The sequence below is a fragment of the Colobus angolensis genome, unplaced genomic scaffold (assembly GCF_000951035.1).
Source record: "Colobus angolensis palliatus isolate OR3802 unplaced genomic scaffold, Cang.pa_1.0 Scaffold230, whole genome shotgun sequence".
NCBI classification, from domain to species: Eukaryota; Metazoa; Chordata; class Mammalia; order Primates; family Cercopithecidae; genus Colobus; species Colobus angolensis.
In genome coordinates this window covers 656,765-679,607 of record NW_012115489.1, presented here as the reverse complement: position 1 = coordinate 679,607, position 22,843 = coordinate 656,765, and the positions used below count along the sequence as shown (strand labels likewise).

Sequence of the window (22,843 nt, the reverse complement as noted above, 5' to 3'; positions counted from 1 at the left end):
ATATAATCGCAAGCATTTAGTGGGCACTGACTATATACAATGCCTTGTTTTAAGAATTTCATGTTTTAACTCATTTAGTCCTTCCAGCCACCCTTTATAATAAAAAGTGGGTACTCTTATTATCATTTTATAGATGAGGAAACTGAGGCAAAAAAAAGAGGTTAAGTCGTATGCCCAAGATCATACAGCTGGTAAGTAGTAAAGTCAGGTTTTGAACTGAGTCTGTCTGTAGAGCTCTGGGTTCCTAGCCACTATGTTGTGCCACTTTTCTATATAATTGAAGCTGCCACCTTCAGAAGTAGATTTGTTTCTCCTGCAAAAAACCCAAGGTACCAGTAGGAGACAGTGAAACTGGGCTGGGCTTCCAGGAGTGGGACTGGTGGGGAGACGGCATAATCTAGAGGCTGAATGATCCAACCCCCCTCCAGAAAGGCCTCACATCTAAACCACCTGCCATCTGCCAAGGTGGGAGGATAAATTACCACCCCCCAGACAAGGCTCTGGCTGGTTAAAGTTGCCAATACCAGAGGAGTCTTGATGAAATGCCGCCTCTTTTCCTCAAACTCTTCCTGCCTGCTATTCATAGTTTCTGTGTTGTACCCACCCACCTGCCACTTATCGAAGACTGAATAAACCAAAGTTATTCAACAAGCCATGAAGCAAATTTTAATTGCTCCCTACAGCCATCTGAGGCCAGCCTTTGGAAACTTAAAAAAAAATTTTTTAAAAGATATAGAGAGAGTCATATTAATTTATTTATTACCACATTATTTCCTTTAAAATCTTGATGGCTTCTTTCCAGTGTTTTATTAGAAGTGAAATAAGCCTAGGAAACACAATATTTCATTCTGTCTTCTCTCCCTTTCACTGTATATCTACCTTCAAAAATGTTTTCTCGCGAGTTACTTGGTTTCTCAATAACTAGCGTGAAAGTAACAGACTTTCCTTCCTCCCTAATGATAGTAGCAACAATGGATTTAGTAGAATTGAAGTTTATACAAGGAAATGCATTAAAATTGTAAGTAATGAATTCTTCAGCAATCGCTGTAAAGGCAGTAATTGTGATTATTTGTCTTCTATACTATATGTTTAAACTGGTTATATATTTTAATTATATAAGAGGCAACGTTTTTGCTCCAGTTTCCATAGGATCATTTTCAATAAAGATTAACATGTGTTCATTGGAAGTGTTGAATTTACCTAATCAAATCGTCAATTTGTTTATTCAACTTTAATTTCCAAAAAAATGTTATTTTAAAATATTATATGATAACGTGTCAGATATTTCTTGTGGTTAACTTCCAAATTTAAAACTGCAAAGAAAACAGAAATCCATATATATAGTTGCAGTAAACTATACTCAATTAAGTTTGGAAGATTGCAGTAGCAACATCAGTTAATTAAAGTTTGAAAGCTATTTCAAATCTTTGCATATTTTCCAAATAACTCAGAATCCTACAAAAAGCTAAATCTTTAAAAAAAATTATCTTCAAACCAATAATATAAATTCCTTCTTTATTGGGATGATTTTGGTTAAATATTTAGCAGAAAGTAAGGGTGAATATGTATTAGATATAGATATGTCCTAAGCTAAAATCAAGTCGTTTAAAGATCAGAGCAATTAATGGCAGTTATGTGATCACAGGGATGAGTCTATCACCTCCCTCAGGGTTTGATTCAATGAGCTTTATTTTTCTCTTAGCAACTTTTCTTATTTTACTTTTCAAAGGATGTCATTGCAACCATAATAGTGTTCATATCTGTGACTTTTATATGTTTATTTATTGTTATGCATGGTTTAAAATTCATTTAGTTCATTTAAAATTCAAAGATACAAAAGCGCATTCATAAAAATATGTCCCTCTCTCCTGTCCTCCAGCCTTTACAAAAATATACCATGTATATGAATGTGGGCCAGATACCCTTTTAAAGTTATCTCACACACAAGATGCTATGACTGTGCAAAGCCAGAGCCTACAGACTATTGCTGATCCCCCAGTAGTAGTAGCAGTGACTCTTTAGTGGCCCTAGAGCTTCCTTTCTAAACTCAAGTGTGTTATTTAGTGTGGCTATTTAGGGATGAACAGCAATATTTTCAGAGAAAAGTACAGAAGAACAGATGAAATCACACAAGATGCACACATCTGGGTATTGGTGGGCATGTGCTTTCAGTGGTGATTTTACAAATAATCTAGATAGAGTTAAGTATCAGGTTCAAGAGTCCTAGGATCTAAGCCTGCACGGGTTCAGTCTTCTGCAGGAACTTGGGAATGCTGGCACGTACACCCACTTTCAGGAGACTGGAGGTATAAGTTCTTCTCTGCATTTATCTCAGGTCATCACAGGCCTCAGAAGTTTCTCAGCAGAAAAGGATTGCATGGGTTGGATGTCCAGAAGGATACGTGGAGTTAAACATCAGTCAGTGGAGCTAGATGCTTGCAAAGATTTGGGAAGAGGATGAGGGAAGGCAAAACCTGTCACCTAAAGGGGAATTCTAGAATGTACTCATTCCACTCATGGTATTACTCTACCACCTTCATTTATCACCTTGTGTCAAACAGATTTCTTGGTCAAGACCACTATGCTATAAGCTACCTGAGGGCAGGACTGTGACTTATTCTCCTTTGTATACTCTGCCCCAGTGCCTAACAATGTCTTTGGAATTGGAATGTTCAACAAGTGGGTTGAACTTTTGAAACTGAATATTTCAAATAATCACAGATAACAGATGGTTAAAAACCAAGTTCTTGTCAGCCCAACTAGTGTCAAACCAAATCACTGTCCACGTCTTCAAAAGAAATGAAAGTTTTCTAATTACCTATATAGGTCTGGACCCAAAACGATAAGGCAGCACACTGTCTTTGGTGTTGATCTATGTCCCAGGTTGTCCACAGTCATCACACACTAATGACCACTTGTACGTGTATTTCATCTAGAGGATCACACAGAGTGGTATACAAGACCCAAGGAATAAGTTTACCTGCTTATTTCACTTCTCCAACGTCATCCTACTCTGTTTTAGGAAGAATTTCTTTTACCTCTGCTTACCCTATTAAGATGCCCCACATAAGCCCCCAACTCCTTTTCTTGTCCCTCTCCCACTTTGTGGTCTGTTTTCTTCTGTCAGACCCCTTCTTCCTCCAAACTGAACCTTCCTGAGAATATACCAAAGAATTCAATAAACCATTCAGGCCACTATTGTTCAATAAATGAGCACTTCCAGAATTTGCATTTTAAAAGTAGTTCAACCTCAAGTCTCCATTGGTGGAAACGTCGCTATGATCTAGGTGAGAGAAACATTTTGAGAGCCTGTGGGAACCTCCAATAGCACCTTGTAGTAGCTTCTTCTGGTGCCTGTGTATTACCACAATTTCCAAAAGCCTTGCTGATATCCAACTAAGCAAAAAGAAAGCCCTCAGGTCCAGAGTTCTTACTTCTATATCTTTTTTTTCCTTTTCCCTTTTTTTTAAAAACAGAGTCTTTTTCTCTCTGTCACCCAGGCTGCAGTAAAGTGCAATCTCAGCTCATTGCAACCTCTGCCTCCCAGGTTCAAGCGATTCTCTTGCCTCAGCCTCCTGAGTAGCTGGAACAACAGACATGTGCCACCAAGTCCAGCTAATTTTTTTTTTGTTGTTAATAGAGACAGGGTTTCACCATGTTGACCAAGCTGATCTCGAACTCCTGGCCTCAAGCTATCCACCCGCCTCAGCCTCCCAAAGTGCTGAGATTACAAGCATGAGCCACTGTGCCCGGCCCTTACTTCTATTTCTAAATAGCAATGGATTCCACTCTTCCAAGGACCTGGAACTTGCCCTAGGGTTGAGGGTCTTTTGTACTTCTTGCAACTGAGAACTTTCGCTAGAATCAGATAGATCTCAGCTCTAGTTTTCCAGGAGTGAAGCTGTGCAGCAGTTACCTCTCTGTCTCACTTTTCCATCTGTACAATGAGGCTACTAAACATACATTCCAGGGTTGCTGGGAGAAAAAGACAATGCATGTACAACACTTGGCACCAAGGAAGCACACAATTCATGGGAGTAATTGCTATGATCCTCACCAAAGAGTTCATGATTTAATGGGGGACACCAACACATGTACAGTCAACAGGGTAAAATACTAAGGGCATGGGGCAAGTGTTGAGTCTGAGCTCAGTACAAATTTATGAGCCTCAAAGGCCCTAAAACATCCCTGACCACTCACTTCTATTTCACACCCTTCTTGCACTTCACCAACAAACCAGCAACATGCTTCTGGTTGGCAACCCTTATAAAAGAATTTACCTTCTGTAGTTAAGTCCAAAGCTCTTGCTGCTTACCACATGACAGCCAATAAGATAAGATATTGGGGCAAGGAAGATGACTTTATTTCAGGGAGCCAGCAATCCTCGAAGATGGTAGACTGATGTACTAAAGAACCATCTTAAGTTGATAGATTGTTAGGCTCCTTTTATGTTAGGGGAAGGGGGAACAGGTAGGGGGTTAAGGTCTGCAGGTGCCTGGTGACCACAGGCATTTGGGCATCAGCAGGGATCTGAGGAGGTTGCAGAACTTCTTTGTTCATGGTCAACTACTTTCCAGATTGACCTTGTTTCTATAAATCTTTAAGATGGCATTGTTATTTGTGTGCATACTCTCTAATCTCCTCAGGGGTCTGTTCCAAAAAACAGATGGTCATTAGTTCTGAAGTTAAACTATAATCTAAATTCTTTCCATCATTAGCTTGGCCTATGTGCAGGAATGAACAAAGGCAGTTAGCTTGTGAGATTAGAAGCAAGATGTAGTTAGTTATGTGATATTTCTCCCACTGTTATGCATCTCTGAATACAAGAGCAATACATTTCTTCTTTTTGCTGTATTTGCTTCAAGCCTGTGCCCCTGAGAAACTGGGCAATCCAGGGAAGTTTTACCTCTCTTGAACCTCGGGCTCCATCTTTGTAACAATGGAGAAATTAATGCCTGTATTCCAGGCCCTTTTGGGGGTGGAGGAAGATAATGGTTGAGAAACTTCTCATCTATAGTTGATCCTCAATGAGTTTGCCCCTTTTCCTGTGACACTGCTTATGTATTTGGATGTTCGAGCAGTGCGTCACACATGGAGGAAAGGCAATGGAATGATGACAAATAGTTTGTTGATTTGGTGCTTTGTACATTCACCCACAAATGGCACACTTTCAAGGCCACTGTTCTTGCCAAATACTATCTGAAGAGCTAGGTTATGAGCCTTTGGAACCCAGATCTGATAAGTGTGGAGGAAAACTCCTCAAGGGAGATGAAGCTAGGAGATTAGCAGAATATACTTTCTCCATGTGTCCCACATTTGATGCCAGCAGGCAAACCAGCGCCAGCTGGGCAGTGTACAATTCCCAGAAATAAGGAAAGGGTAGAAGCACCTGTTCTTCCTCTAGCAAAACCAAGGCAAATGGAAAAGCTCAGAAATATATCAGCACCATTAGCAAGAGGCACAATGGGGAAGGCTGGAAATGTGCTGAGGAAAATCACATTGCTGGTCAATGCATAGCTGCCTGCTGGAGAAGAGAGTATGCAGACACACCTCAGCCTGGACAAAGGCCTCCAGGACCAGGGACTGTGCTCTGCAGGAACTGGGCCCCAGGCACTGAGAACTGAAAACCAGCCCAACAAAGCATAAGTGTTTCCATTTGTGAGAGATGAAATGATATGAGTTTTGTGACTCACTAAACCACTTGGAAGCCCAAACAGTTACGAAAGCAAGATGCTTGGCTTCTTCTAGCCACACGGAGGGGCCCTCAGACTTGAGTAGCTGTGTGCCACTTGGGTGGCTGCACCAAAAGGAACAGTGAGGTTTAGATGCTTGCTATTGTTCATTGTTCAATTTTGGTTCTGTCTATTTACTTCTAATTCCTCGAATATTATTGTGATTAGTGGTATAGAAAGGAAACGTTCATTTGTGAGCAAAATGTATAGTAAGAATTTAATAGTGAAATTCTCAGGAAAAAAAAAACTAAGATAGGTAAAGAAACAGCAGTAACATGAACTCCAAACATCTTCAGTTGCATTGTTAGGGTGAGAATTCATCATGTAAAGGGAATGCTTTGAAATCTAAGGCATAATCCAAGTGCGATAACCTAAAAGGTTGTGGACTTCTTTTAAAGTAGAAATCACATGTGGTTTTGGGAAATCATCAACTGAAGCATAAGCTATGCTTATGGATTCTCACTGTGTTATCACTTAGACTGGTTATGTAAAGACTTGGCAATTCCATGTACAAATGTAAAACTTCCCACAATGGTATTTTATGGGGATCTCCTTTTACAAAGTGGTCATTGATCAGGACTTTTTTCACTGATATATTCCTTTGGAAGCAATGAATTTTAGATAGGATATGATTATTGTACAATGTGGTAGGTAGCTCTGATTGTTCAAGCAGCTAGGGCATTATTCAGTGGCAAAGCATTAAGCTAGTCTGGAATCTTTCTTCTGTGTAAGCAGGCAGCTGCTGTTGAGACTTTCTCTTTGTGGGTGAATTTGCCCAGCCAATGGCAAGCATTCAATGGGAGTAAGGGAATGACACTGATCACTGTTAATGACAACTGACAATGAAATGCTTTAATGAATCTCATACTTGGACTTGGCTGCTAAGCCAGAGCCCTGTACTTGAAGAGCTTAATCATGATGCCTCAAAATTTAGAATTTGACCCTGAACTGCTATGGCTTCCTCCCACCCTCAGTTTTGAGAGAAACTTTAAATTCGCTAGGGGATTCAACGTTTTACATGTTTGGTTATGAAAAATGGGAACAGTAATGTACAAACAATGGAGTAGGCTTCTATATTGTTCTTTTCATTTAGGCAGTATAACTGACATGATTACCAAAGTCATGTTATAATACATGTATACACATTAATTTTATACCAGGGGACTTCACTGGGGGGAAAAAAGGGAAGTCTCTGTTTGTGAAGACTATGATTTTGGTTTCTTTCTGAGTAAAGCACTGCTAATCTCTTTGCTGTACAGGAAAGCGTGGTGTTATGTTCTAAAAATCAGAAGCCCCAGACCTTAATTTCAACTAATCTGATGACATCATTTTGTACTTCTGAGTTTCATTTCCCAATAATTTCATGTTTCTAAGTAGGTGGGGAACCCAGAATTGAAAGGCATCAAAAAGAGCTAAATGTAACCAGAAATCTGCTAATTCACCAGCTTTCTAAAATTCAGGAAGTATCTTTAGCTTGATTGCCAAACCTCCAAGGACATGATGATCAGATTAATGGGTATTTTTTCAGACTCTTTACATGATTATCAGAAATTGCTGCCCTGGCCAAAATTGTACATTTACCAAGAGGTATTATCTAGAAGAACTTATATTCATCTACTTAATGTGGACCTCGAATATTAAGGATGTTCTTAATATGTTCTAGACTGGAGTCAGCAATATTTTTCGTAAAGAGCCAGATAGTATATATTTCTAGGCTTTGTGGGCCATATAACCTCTGTCACAATTCCTCACTTCTGCCCTTGTCACACAAAAGCAGCCATAGAGAATGCATAAATGAATGAATGTGACTGTGTTTCAATAAAACTAGACTCTCTTAATGCCAAATATTTATCTGCTAGAATAACACAAATTAATTTATCCCTGAATCTGTTTAACCTATTAATATTTCAGTCAATATTACATTAATATTTTATGAATCTGGTGTCATATTATACATGAATTTATCTGAATATTTGGTTAATCCATGAATATTTACTCAGTATTAATACATCATGAATCTGTTATCAAGTCATATATGAATTTTTTTAAAAAATTTTCCCTTATTTAGATTGTCAATAACATCAATAAGCAAGTATCTTAAGTTAACTATCTATAGGGTTATATAGTAGATCCTCTCCCCCTTTTGTAACTCTTTCTGTTACAAGGAATTGGGAAGTAAGTCTATTTATCCTGTCCCTATCTGTCTTCATATCAACCATATTCTGTTATAGCTTTTATCTTTGCAGACAGAATAGTTCAAATCTTCATGATCTGTCCTTAAAAAACCCCCACTTCCTCATCCTGTTGAACATTTTATACCTCCATCACTGTCTCTTCAGGCCGTGTGAGTCCTTGAAGTGCAGTGACTAGGCTGGAACATGGTGTGCCAGGTTGGTCACATCACCTCTTCCTAATGATGCCCCGTTGTACCTTTTGAATACGGCAAAGAATAAACAAGTCAGAAGTGTGAAAGTGGGGGAGAAATTGAGAAAGTGCAGGGGATTTAGGGGAGAGCAAAACTGACTACAGGAAAAGAAAACATTGACTTTTGCAAAATGCTCTAAGCTGGTTACAAATGCATTCCATAATTCTCTAAACCTTAATTGTAACTACGGTTAAGCTTTCTGGTGTGTTGGAATAAGAACAAAACTAAAATCCTTCTTTGTATAGGAATAATCTTGCAGTAATTTAGAGCCAAGATCTCTAGTTAGGATGGGCGCAGTGGCTCATGCCTGTAGTCCCAGCACTTTGGGAGGCTGAGGCAGGTGGATTGCTTGCACCCAAGTAGTTTGAGACCAGCCTGAGCAACAGAGCAAAACGCTGTCTCTATAAAAAAAAAAAAAGTTAAAAAATTAGATGGGCATGGTGGCACGCACCTGTTGTCCTAGCTACTTGGGGGCACTGAGGCAAGAGAATTGCTTGAACCTGTAAGGTCGAGGCTGCAGTGAGTCATGATCACGCCACTGCACTCCAGCCTGGGTAACAGAGTGAGACCTGTCTCAGAAAAAAAAGGAAGAGATCTCTAGTTAGAGTTTGTCTCTGATGGATACCAACCATGCAAATAGTTTACACAAACCACATTCTTTCTGTAGAATGAGAAAATCTTGGATGTAATTTAGCATAATGAGCTGAATAACTCTAGACTGAGCTTTGCTGCCCAGACAGGACTCTATTTCTGATCTGGGAAGGTCTGCCTTTGCATTGAATTCTCTCCTCTTCTCTCCTGACCCAGTAAGAAAAGTTTACATGAATTTACTGAGATCAGTTATAGAAGGAACTGTGTGTCACTGAAAATCCTGTGCAGAAATTCATATTAAAATATATCATAGTCATCTTTGGGAATGATTCTGCAAAATTCATAAAACAAAGATCTCTGAAACCCTAAGACACAGCGTGTTGGATGCTAAGGGAATAATAGTGAGCTGAGTGGTCTCTGTCTACACAGTGCTTATAATATATTGAGGAAAGAGATCTCAATCAAATTCAGGTGCATTTATGAGTATGGTAAGGACAACAAAGGAGAGAGACATTAATCTGTAAGAGAATAACCCTGTCAAAGTGATGACTGATTTAAGATCAAAATGGGAAGGTAACATTTTCTCAGTACCTACAAAGACACTGAGGTGGGAGGGAGCATGCCAATATAGGGAAATGAAGAAACCCAATGTGTATGAGCCAAGATGAACAAAACATGAGAAGAAGCTGGAGAATGAGAGGGACCAGGCCCCAGGCTCTCAAGGAGCAAGAGGAAGCCTTTGGGGGCATTTGAAGTGGAGGGATGGCATGATCTTGTGCGTAGTTTTTAAAAGAACCACTCAGGCTACTCTTTTAAGACTATTGTGGGAGGCCAGAGTAGATGCCTATAGACTTATACAGAAGTTAAGGCAGTTGGTAAGAAGATAAACAATGACAGTAACTTACCTCGCATGCTTTTTAGATTATAGGCTAGAAGGTGGCCCAAGCCCGTGTACCATCATGGCACAGTGAATACGTTTTCCTTCTGGAACATGGAAATGAATATTGTGCCACACAGCTTGATTGACACTCCTCAATGACTTTTAATACTGTGGAATCTCTGGCACATACTTCAGAAGATGAGAAAGGAGTTTTAATTAACCTCTGTTTAGGAACTCAATAGACATAATTTTCATTAACATCTTGGTATTTCATCTCTGTGAATGATTTCCAGTGATAAAGCTAGTTGGTTTATCCTCCAGGACTGCTCAGTTCTGAACAGTGGGTCTTAAGTACTCTTTGGAATTCTTTGAAGGTTTTTTTTTTCATTTTTGTTGACTACCTCTCTACTCATTTTGCCCCAGAAAAAAAGTAGTCATTTCTCTGATCAGGGAAATCTAAGAAAGGCTTATTTCATTTGGTACATTAAAGAGATGGAAGAAAGTAACTTTACATAAGAATATAAATGTCAGCTGTCTGATATATTATGGAATAGATTTCTCAATTTGCTGAAAGGTTAGGAAAATGGATTCTTACATAGGCTTAAAATTTTTATAATTTTTTTGGCATTTTAGAATGAAATAAAGAAAACCAGTATCATCCTCATCTCATCACCCAGAAGAAAAAAAAATACTGATACATGGTGAAATATTTTCCTCTCTCATTTTTAAGAAGAATCAGGAATAGATTGTATACATATTTTTCAAATTCTTTCTACTTAGTGTTATATGATAGTCAATAATATATGTGTATATAAGTAGCAATAAATCCTTCCTGAAAACTTGTTTTTTAAGCTTATATAACGTTCCATCATATGGATGTACTGATTTTGCTAATTTGTTAAGTCTAAAATAATATTCATTTTCATTTCTTTGACTACTAGGTATAATTAATTTTTCATACACTTACTACCCTTCATACTTCTTCTTTTATTGATTTCCTTTTATGTTAATTATCAAGATTTCTATTTGACTGTCAACATTTTCTTAATTTTTTATCATTAATAGATGTAAAAACATTCTTAATTTGTAAAAAATAACCCCTTTTCATCATAAAGATAGCAATCTATTTTCTATAATACTTGTTATAAATATTTCCCCAGTTTGATGTTGGTCTTTTAATTTTGTTTAAAGTATTTTTGATAAATGAATAAGCTTTTGTGGCTTGAAGTGTGTTCATTTTTTTCATTTGTGATTACAGTTTAGTTGTTGATTCAACACATACTTATTGAGTGTTTTGTGTTCAGCACTAAGCGTGACACTAGAGGTAAGACAAAAAACCAGGTACAGGTGGTTTTGCCAGTTAGAGATTACAATTTAATGAGGGAATAGCCAAACAAAACCAGGTCATTATAAAATAGCATATTACAAGCTATGCAAGAGGAATTACAGGTGGGAAGAACTACCTGATCTGGACATGGGGGGTAAAGGAAGGCTTCTGGAAGGAAACAACCTTCTAGCTGAAAATGAAGAAAAATGACAACATGAATTTAGAGAGAGGAAACAGTATGTGTGAAAGTGTTGTTCAGTGTCCTAAATGTTAAAGGTCCTGTTTCCCCAGAACATGGAGTGTGTGTGTGTGTGTGTGTGTGTGTGTGTGTGAAGGAGTAGGGTAGGGTGGTGGTCAAGTGTGAGCAGGAGACCACTGGGGAGGCTGCGGCAGTCCGAGAGAAAGATAATGACGTTGGGCAGAGAATGTGTTGAATAACTCATCCCTTTTCACTGGACAAGCAATGCTTCAGTGTATATTAAGTTCTTATTCATAGCATACTGTCTATTCCAGAATAATCTAATTAGTTTTATCGCTATATCAATTCTTGGGTCAGCACCACACTGTTTTGAGTTTAATGAAACATCTAAACTGGTAATGCATGCATCCTCATCACTTTTCATTTTCAAAATTGATTTACCTATTCTTGCCAATGTGCTCTCCCAAATAAACTCTAAAACAATTTCAAAGGTCATAAAAGCATGCGTGCGTGTATATGCATGTGTGTAAATACATGTATATATGTGTGTGTGTGTTTCTTCCAACCATTTTTCAGTTTTTTGGAGAATAAGATGTTTTTATTCAAGTTGCTGTCAGTAAATATTTTATATTATATGACTTCTCTATAGACACACATGCACACACACACACACAAAATCTCCTATTGGTAATTTGATTGGGAATGTGTTAAATCAGAAGAACAGACATTCTTTTTAATATTGAGTCAGCCCATCAAGAAGCATTGAAAGTTTTCCCGCTTACTCAATTCTTTTATATTTCTTTTTAAGCCTTTGTAGTCTTATTCATACAGGTCCTGCATATTTCTTGATAGGGTATTCTTTTTCCTTTTATAATTTTAGCTTTTCGTTATGAATGGATTTTTCTTCCATTATCTCTCTAGTATTACTGGACTACAGGATAAATATTAATGTATGAATATTTACTTTTTATCTGATTATTTAGCAGATTATAATGAATTGTGTTTATAGTTAATTATAAAAGTTCATAATCATGGTGTCTTTAAATAATGATAATTGTTCTCTTTCCAATAATTGCATCTAATTTTTATTTGGTGTCTTACAGCATTGATTGTAACTGCTAATATTAAGTAATAATGATAATAGTGAGCATCCTGTCTTAATATCAATTTCAAGAAGAATTCCTCTTACATAACATTTTTTAAAGTGTGTTATGTGGAATCTAATAAAATAAACTTGGGAAATGCTACAAATGAAAATTCTGTCTCCCAGGCATTCTTAATTCATATTAACATATTAATATGAGATCTGCAATAAAGAGATGAGTTCAACCGAGTTTAACCCAGTATTTCTAAAATGTATTTGATTACGGAACTATGGAAGTATTTTTACCTCATTTAGAATTTTACATCAGTTATGACAGTCAAAATTATATTAATTTGATCTTCTTTCTTGTCTTTTCCGTTTGACCTCTCTTTTGCCATATGGACTATGATTTGGGTTTGCTTTTAATTTTTTTCAATAATTTAGAAACTCATCACCCTTATTTTTATTTCTACAAGTGGTTACACTTAAAGTTTCCAAGACATTTCTACCCATATCTTATGCTTAGCAAAGTCAAAGATATGACCATACAATTTTCTAATCAACTTCAAAACGAAATGGTATCTTTGAATAACCCATCAAAGGAAATTTAATCCATTTTTACTTTCTTCCAACCTTTCTTCAGTATTGGTAAAAATAATTTAACATTTTTTATTCAAGTTACTGTCAGTAAATATTTTATATTGCATGACTTCTCTTTTGTGAATTTTGTGATCTGTTCAGCAACATAATCCTTTTACAATACATTCCTGAGCAGTTCTATGGTTATCTGGTTTCTGTGTCCATAACTATTGTCTTTTTATACCATAAATTTCTCATTTTTTACTTTTTAAATTTTAGTATCTTAAGATCCACCACCTTTTATCCCATTTATCCTTTTAGGGTGTATAGTGTAGGTCATCTACATTTTGAGAAGTGCTTAATTCTGTTTCCTATAGTGTCAATTTTACCCCTTACTACCTTCGATGGACAAATTAGTATTATTAATTCATTTCTGGCTCCCCTACAACCCCTTTTAATCTAACCTAGCACTCTTTTCCTTCCTTACTTTTATCTCATAATGGCTACCTGTCCTTTTCCACAGTATTTTCTATTTCAGTTGAAGATGAGAAACACTTTCCTGACATTGACATTGAGATGATGTTTCAGTTTTCTTGTTAGACAATTTTGTTCACTGTCAAAACTACTTATTTTTCATGATTACTCATCTAGGAATGAAAATCAATCAACTTAAACACAATATTTGTGAACACTGAGCATATGTAATGTGTTCTTAAACCTGTTCAATATGTACTAGACTGTAAATGTTCTGGCCTACAGCTGGAGGGCAGAATGACATGTCCTGGTTCAATATCGGCCTCTAACAGGAATGCTACTGATGTAGTTTTCTGCACTGAGATAGGATCTTCCCTTCTTCCATTGCCTATTCTCCTGGAGGCAAAATAGAGAACATAAAAAGTCATCATCTTTGGTATGTTCTTCTTTAGGGGCTTTTTCTTTCTCCCAACCCAACCCCCATAGTCCTTACCTGCTAGATGTGTGTTCCATGATTTGGTTCACCACTGCTCAGTCTTCTAACATCCAATTTCATTGTTTTCTGAGAGTTGAGATTTTTATACGGATGTAGAAGTGATGCTCTGCTTGTTTGAAATGGTTCTATTTGGCAGAGCGATAGCCAAACAGTTTTTAGGCAAAGACTGAACTGTCTCCTTACTTTCTTTGAAGAAGCCAACAATTTGGTTTTGTTGCCAACAGCAAATAATATATTGGCTAATAATTGTGATTTACAGCGACGTGGGTAATGTTAGTCATAACATGTCTTCCAAGTTTCTGGCTATGGACTAACTGTAGGTCTTGGAGTGTGGTATTATCTAGAATTTTCCTTCTCCCTCCTCCCCAATCTCTTATCTTTTAGCGTAGTTGAAGATTGGAACTTCTTCCCAGAAATCTAGCATTTTCTTAAGTCCTTTCCGGTTTTAAGATTTTTATCATTCTACATATTTTTCCTGTGAATCTCGGCTGAATTTCTCATTTAATAAAGTCCAAGTTAGTATGAACAAATAACATGTTTCCCTATTTTATATACATACAGAAATTCAAACATGTACTGTCTGGCAGCCTTTAGCATTTGTAAGTGCTCTCTCACCAAGAAAATCCTTTAACAGATAACCAAGTGTCCTGGGGAAGAAGAGTGGCAGGAAACTTGCTATATTTGTGTCACTGTCTTCAAAAGGTGATTAAGTGTATGTCTCCAAAGATGTGGTGTTATCATCTTTGAGTATCACTTGAATTCAAGTCAATATTTATTGAGACCCCATAATGTATCAGGTGCCTTACTAGAAAATCGACACACAGAGATACATAAGACATGATCTTTTGCAGTGGGTAATTTAAGATGTTTCTTCTATTGCTAGCATTGTCATGTGTAAGGCTGATGGGCTGAGTCTTTGGAATTTGTGAAGATCCTTCCAGGTTGTTTAAAAAATCTTTTGATTCTCACAAATGTATTTTTTTTCTATGTCTTAGAATTATGTTCTTTATGGCTACCAGGAAATCCTTTGATTCTGGAATTAGATTGCATTATTCCACTGGGGTAATAGGATTGATAAGGTAGGAGTGTCTTTGAAGAATAACACTAAATAACCCAAACACTAAGGCTGAATCTTCAGCACAGCTCTTAAGGCATCCTGTAAGTACCCTCTGCTACTTATTAGAAATCCCAAAGCCCTGCCGCCTTAAGAAAGAGGCCCATCCCCATCCTCATCATAAGATGCAAGACATAGCTAAACATCTCATCTTCTCACTTGAGTATTATATACTCTCAGGCCGGGATACTTTCCAACTCAAGCGTAAGATAATATTACCTTCTGATCTGTGTGTGTGTGTGTGTATGTGTGTGTGTGTGTGAGAGAGAGAGAGATGTGTTTTGGTTTTTGAGACAGAAATTTCGCTATTGTCACCCAGGCTGGAATACAATGGCACAATATTCTGACCTTTTGAGAGAAAAGTTTCACACAATTAGCCTTTGATATACGCATTCCTTTAAGTACCACGAAAACACTGCCCCATATAACAGTATTTCTAAGAAGCACACGTGTGCCTCCCACGATGATTTTTTCTTGTTACCACCAATAAAAATTAGAGCTGTATTGTTTTTGTTGTTGGGTTTGTTTTTGTTTTTGTTTTTTGGTGACTATTGTGACCCTCAAAAAATCAATCTGACTTTCTCAATCTTGATTTGCAACACCAAGGATACCAAACAAAGAGAAGGGTTCAATGAGGGAAAGCTCAACTACCTACCCTAAATATTTAGCATAGCAATGCTGAGCTTTTGGTAAAGGCTCAAAATTCTCATGCTTTCCCACTAAATGAAAAGGGGAGCTTTGCTACTAGTAAAGCATATTCAAGAAATAAGTCTCATTAATGCTTTGCTTCTTTCCTATGAATGATTGCTCTGTAATGGATGTTTGACAGATTACTAGCAAAGCTGTGTTCAATGAACACAGAGACCCATCAGATCTGTATTAACACATCCAACCACTGGAGTTTCATTAAGTAGGTTTCTCTACCCCTCTACTTCAGAACACAGATGAGAAGAATGACGTTGGATCCAAAGTTCTGGCACAAAGAATGATGTCTGCCTTCCTGTGATGATTTCAAATTCAGGGTAATAATTCCAACCATCTTTCCCTGGCCATGATAGAAAAGTCAAAAAATCTTGGTTTCTTGTCTCTTTTCTTCCATCCAATTAGTCTTTCTAATTACATACTCAACACAATGTTCTGCTGAGCAAGACACCTGCTGTAGCCACTATCACCCCTGGTATAACCAGATATTTAAAGGTACCTAAAGGAGTTTAGCCATATTTTGCCAAGATCCCAAGTTCCATGGCATAAGAATCCATCCACTTCTCTACTGCCTATATAGAAAAGGACAGCTCAGTGTTTCTGAAAGAATTGTTCTCAAACAGGAAAGCATTTGAGGTAACATGTCAAAAAGGTGGCCTGGTAATTGGTGTTCCTTTCAGAACCAAATGAAGGAAATGGCCAGCTCAGACATTCTCTTCTCCCCAGTGTCCTATGGGAACAAGATTTACCCAGATAACAGCTGACCATGAGAAGTCATCAGGGATTTACAACCTGTCTAAGAACAAGACCAACGATGGGGTCATTTTGCAACATGCCCCCATTTGATTGTCAGAGAAGAGATACTCTATTAACAAAAGAATTTGCACTGGTATTTTCAGGGACACATAAAGTAATTGCCACTTGAACATTTTTCCAGGCTTTCAAAGAAATGTAAGAATAGCCTAAGGCTAAATTATGTTCATGTCTTTAGTGAGTTATTATATTACTGACAATAAAGTGTATTATTTCTTTACTTTCAGATGCCCTCACATATTTTTTTAAAGTAGAAAGGAGACATATTATGGTCATCATTCTTAAGAGACTTAACTAAAATACACTAATTTAATATCTCAGTTACTTAAAAATAGCTGTTGCTCACCCACTATGTGCCAGGCTGTATACCAGGCACCAACATGAAAAGGTAAGTATTCTCTGCTCTCCCTAAGCACAGTCTAGTGGAGGAGACAAACAAAATGCAGCCACAGCCAGAATGGGGAGCAGTTAATGAACAAGTAGGCAGAGAGCAGGGCGGGGATTATATGAGAGACAGTACAGACGGACTGAGGGTGAGTTGTATATCCCTGATATTTTGGGCAATTGCAAATAGTCTGATGAGCAAAACACAAGGAGAAGAAGTGACAGCAAGCATGGCTGAAAATGTAGGTTGGTGTCAAACTGTAAAAAGCCTTGAATACTGTGCTAAATGTTTTGATCCGTGAATCAGGTAGAGGACTTGACTCAGGTCTCTTGACTCAAAGGTCGTTTTTTCTCTGCTAGATTGCACTTGTCCTTCCAAATGCTAGTGGACACCACACTGAATCTGATCAAAGATCTCTCCATGGAAATATGTAAATTGCCTATAAGAAGCAATTGTAATTTGTAATCTCTTCTTATCATCTCCATCTCACAGATAAGGAAACTGAAGCATAAAGAACTTGAGTAACTTGTCCAAGGTCACACAGCTAGTTAGGTGATCCTAGACAATGTGGCTGAGGAGTCACTAGCCCTAACTACAACACTTAGCCTCTCTTTATCTAGAGGTCTTTATGCATTTGTCTGCATTCTACTGATGTTGGTATTGGTGAGTAAAGATTCTCTTCCAGAATAGGTTTGATAAATTGCCAAGTCTGAAACTGAAAAATTAATATCTATGATAACAGAGGTTTTGGGGTCAAGGAGTGAAAGGAATTCATCCCATCATGTCTCCAAATACTTTTTTCCTTACCAATTTATTGGAATTTGAGACCAGATATCTGAAACCAAGCAGCTTCACCCTGTTAAGGGAAAGAAAAGAAGAGAAGAGAAGAGAAGAGAAGAGAACTAAAAGTATTTGCAAAAATATTAAAGGATTTGACTGAAACCTCTGAGATGCTCCAAATATTGCAATTGTGCTTACTATCCAAGTTAATAGCTGTAAATCTAAGAGAGTTATGATGTGCCTGGTAAATATTGGTTGTTTGGTTTTAAGTCTTCATGGAGAAAATGGAAAAGACATTGGCATGTAGGGTGAAGTCAGAGCAGGACAGACAGGTCCTGCAAGTGTTTCTTTAGATGCATTGATATTCATAACATCCTAACAGGCCTTAAGGCTGTCTTCTTACTTTACACTTACCAAAGGGGTAAGATACCATTTTCCTTGGACACACAAATAATAAATGTACACTCACAACATCACTTGAACGTTTTACAAATATACTATGTTTCAAATAATTATAGCCCTCAAATCCCTTACTAGACATCAATATTTGTTGGAATTTCAACATCAAAGATTTATTGTTAGAGGGGAGGAGGAGGAGTTACTCCAAAGGCTAGAACTAGTGCATATACCATACTAACAACTTGCATGCATTATTGCTTCTAATCTTCATAATTTTGAGTACTATCTTTATTGTCACCATTTAATGAAGAAGCTGGGGTTCAGGGGCCTTACGTGACTTGCCCAAAGTTACACAGCCTGGTAGAAACAGAATTTGCCACAGAACTTGTGTGTTAAGCCAAAGAATTTGCTAGTTCCATACAATTAAAAATTGGAAGGAAAAAGTAGAGCCTTATGAATAGAGTCCTGAGCAAGAAGGATGAACAATCTGAAGATGAAGTACTCCGCAAAGGAAAGATCTGGGTTTGAATTCTAACCTTGCCTCCGTTCATCTGTGTGATCTTGGGAAAATCTGTAAACTCTTTAAACTGTTGGATATTTATAAAATGGGACTGGTGCTATTTGACCTGATATCTTACAGAGGAAGATTTAGTCATGCCAGGCATACATAGGGTCTCTCTGACCTGGAAAGCCCTATATAAAGACATGGTACCATTCTTAGTGTCAGCATTGAAACACCCCTAGTGTACTGACACCTCATATCAATACCCAGAAACCCTAGGCTCTTCCTTCAATCCCATACTCCTTCCTCAGCTGCCAAGCACCTTGGTTAAGAAAAGCCTTGTTCTTGGGGAGTACACCCATAAAAGTATCTCTGTTTCCTTGCAGTTTCACATTAAGTGAAATTAGAGTGCCCTTCACAAAGAATATGTATTTTGAAAGCCCTCCCACTGGCTGCTGGGCAAAGCAATTGTCAGTCAACAAACCAGGTAGATCGAGTCTCTGCCCTCAGAGTTTTTGTATTCTGAGAATGACTAGCAACTTTCTCTCATCCTAGAGCAAACAGGGCTTTCAGAAGGCAGGCTCTGGGGCAGTGTGTAGCCAAGATAGAATTGATTTGCTTTTGTGTCCAAAGTCATGAGTATCAGGAGAGCTGCCATTTATCAACTACCTCTTTGATACTTAGTGTTTAGGACAGGCATGTTAACTATATTATTTCTAAACCACATGATAAGTCTGTGAAGTATTTTCATCCCTGGTTTACAAAGGAAGAAATGAGGCTCTGCAAGACATGCCAGAAAGAACATGCTCTACACAACCGGCTGGTTACAATGTGAGACTTTGTCCAGCACTACCCCTTCTTTCTTGACAATCATCAGAGTCACTCCAGGCTTGGAGGAATGTGCTGGCAAAAAAGAAATCTTGTATTTTCTAAAACTCACACCCACACTTTGGAGGGGACAAGACTGAGATCAACTCCAGTTCCTACTGTTTTCTTTATGACAGTTTATCAGAGCATTTTTTTCCTTATATTCATTCAGTCCTGAGTTTCTATTTAGTTGTGATAATAGATACATTTTTTGAATTTTTGATACCTTGGGGTACAAATTTGGAATCTATGGAGGATAAGGGAGTAACAAAATGTTATGGAAATTGAAATACACAAATTATTTTCTCTCTCCTCTACAGATTTATAATCACTCTATCTGGGATATCAAGTAGGTTATGTGGTTACTGTAGTACTCATTTAATAATCAGATTTTATTTAGAGAACTATAAAAGGTACAACGTAAGGGGGAAATATATTTTAGATGATTTTTTTTTTCAATTTCCAATTTTTAAAGAAAGATGTGTTTTTTAAAACTTTTAAAGAATTTCTCCTACATTTCACTCCCTTTAAGGCAAATTGATAGCTGTGAAAATGGCACCTTGGAAACATTTCTGTTATAATCATAGGAGAGAGTGAGAATTATTAATATTCTTAGCCATATAGCATCATAAAGTAGATCACAGCTGTTTCTTTCAGAAAATGGCATTTGTTTTTCTATCAGACGTATTGTCTGTCTCACAATCTAACCGCTTCCACATCTGGAATATCTTAACTGAAAATGTCCACAGCATTACACAGCCTGGTTCAGGGGGAGAAAAGAACTAGGGCCTGCATCGAATTCTGTCTCTCACTCAGCTGATCTGCATTCCTCCTACAGCATTTCCTTATGCTTAAGAAGAACTCCTAGATTTGGGAACTGCATGAGCCTCTGTAACCTTCTGACGAGGGTGAGAAACTCAGAACTGCATTTCTGTGCATTTTTCCCTTGTCTTTCCTGCTTTGGAGGAGAAGCCCTGCAAGAGCTTCCTGCCAAGGGACCCTGCTTTCTCAGCAGCCAGATCCGGAGAGCCAGAAATCCATCTTCAGCTCCTTTGAACTTGGCGGTTGTTAATCATGCTGTGGTTTTGCTGTGGTTGTGCTGTGGTTCTCCTTTAAGAGCAAAGGCGTCACGGAGAGCAAATCAGCTGCCTGTGGGGAGGGTTTCAGCTTCTCGTGTAGGCAGATCATCTGCTAACAGCTTACTGAGAGAGAGTTGAGGACATGTGGCTGAAACACTGTCAGAGCTGCTGTGAACACAGTCCAAGTGAGCAATTTTATGACCCAAACCAGGCAGACACTAAATGCTTTCTAGTGATGAAAAAGGAGCAGAGAGAAAAAGAGAGAACAAAGACCAAGTGGTGGAAACCAAAACAAAAAATATATATTTATTTCAGCAGCTACATATTTTTCTGTTTGGAAGATTGGTATCTCCTACTTAACCAGAAACTACAACACATAGTAGCAAATAAGATTAAATGTCCGGTTTGCTAAATAGCAGAGCAAAGAAACTAAGGTCAGGAATTCAGACTCCAGACTCTTATATCTGAGGAAAGAGAGAGGCAAAGAGAAGATATTGGAAATGCCAATATCCATTCAATGAAATAAAAAGAGACTACTGTAGGCATCCTCAGAAGCTCGCCTTGTGTCCAGTGCCATGGGAACCACAGAAGGCGCTCAGCTTTGCAGCTTCACTCAGAACTGGGGGAATGCCTATAATAAGGGCACGTTATTATAAAGTGCTCCATTTGTTTACTTTGGCAAGTGGAAGATGACTTTGCTAAGCGACACTCTGCTGGGGCTCAGGGCCAGCACTGCTGGAGTAGGAAAAGGGAGCCTTCCTGGGGCAAGGCTTCTCAGTCTTCCTGCCATCAGCATTGCAGCCAGAGCAGCCCTGAGATGCCAACAAAAGGATGCTGAACTGTGTCAGCAGTGTTAGCAAATGGCTGAAGTAGAACGGAGCTGCCCAGGATGCTGCCCTGTCACTGGGGAATCTAAGGGAGGCTGAAAGATATTGTAAAAGGGATTGAAGGGTTGGGCTGGCTGGAGGAATGGTGCCATCGGCATCCATGCCACAATACTCGAGGATGGCCCTGCCTTTGTCAGGGCAGCCATCAGAGGCGGTTTTCCCTCTAACCAGGAGGGGCATCACTCCTTGGGCTTGCCAGTCTCACCTCTCCTCATGCCATTGCATGTCCAAGGCATGCCCTCAGGGGATGGTGCTGATCCAGGGTGGCACACCCAAGTGGGGAGAAAACCCTGAACCTCATCCTCTCAGAGATCTGCTGCAGTCAGCTATTGCACTGAGGTACATGCTCTGAGCAGCAGTTGCTGGTGCGGGAGGCTTCCTTGTGGAGTGGGTCTCAGCCACAGCCTGAGGGTCCTCTCTTGGGGATGCTACCAGTTAATTGGGTCATCTTCAGCCTCCACCCAAACTTAGGCCTGTAGGTCCATCGATGACTACATCAGCCTCAAGGACTGAACAGGTGGGAGGAAGGACTAGTGTTAGTGAGGGAAGCAGCTGAGCTGAGGAGTGCTGGCACCTGTGCAAACCCAGCAAGAATGACATCTGGCTGAGTCTCAGTCATTCACCTGAGCACCAGTCGGGGGTCACTCCTAGATCTGAGCAATGAGGGAAACCTCCCAGGGGGAACCCTGCACTTGGGTAGACCTAGGGGAGCAGCCAGAAGGAAAGGGGTTGACCCTGTAGTTGATTAAGGTTCAGAGAAAGAAAAACAAAAAGAGAAAACGATCATAGTTTCAGATGCTCCCAATGAGCCTGTAACCTCCCCCAAAATCCTATAACCAATCACATGGGTGGAGCTGGCCTCACTTTCCCATTCTCCCACTTGTAACTTTTGATTCCACATCATGGATAAGGTCCTCGGCAAACTGGATTAAACCTTGGATTTAAAAATAAAATAAAATGAAAAACAGTTGGGGACAGGAGAAAGTGGTTTCCAAGAACCTACACCTCTCTACCCTGAAATGGACTGAATGTTGTGCTCCCCTCAAAATTCACATGTTGAAATCCTAACCCCCAATATAATGGAGCCTTTGGGAGGCTTCATGAATGAGATTAGTGCACTTACAAAAGGGGTCCCAGGGCTCTCTCACTTTTTTCCACCATGTGAGGTTATAACAGGAAGTCAGCAGTGTGTAACCCAGAAAAGTGCCCTAACCAGAACCTGACCATGCTGGCCACCTGATCTCAGACGCCCAGCCTCCAGAACTGTGAGAAATTAAGTTATGTGGTTTATAAGCCACCCAGTCTAAAGCACTTTATTATAGCAGCCTGAACTGATTAAGACACTCCTGAGAACCGTTCCTTCAGGGAAGGTCCTGATTAGCTTTCACCTAGCCCAGTTTGCAAACACACTGGATTGTCCTGCCCATGGCAATCTTCACATAGCAGCCTAGGAGACAGAGGAGGGGTGATTCCAGCAGGAGCAATCTTCCCGAGGAGGCAGTTCCTACAAGCTAAGTTTCTTGTCCTG

At 38.8% G+C, this 22,843-nt stretch overlaps 1 protein-coding gene across 2 annotated transcripts in view; it reads left to right on the top strand.

Annotated features, from left to right (window-relative positions):
* PRLR (prolactin receptor) overlaps window positions 1-22,843 on the top strand; it is a 174,642-nt gene that overhangs the window by 11,104 nt on the left and 140,695 nt on the right. The gene's annotated exons all lie outside the window — the stretch shown is intronic.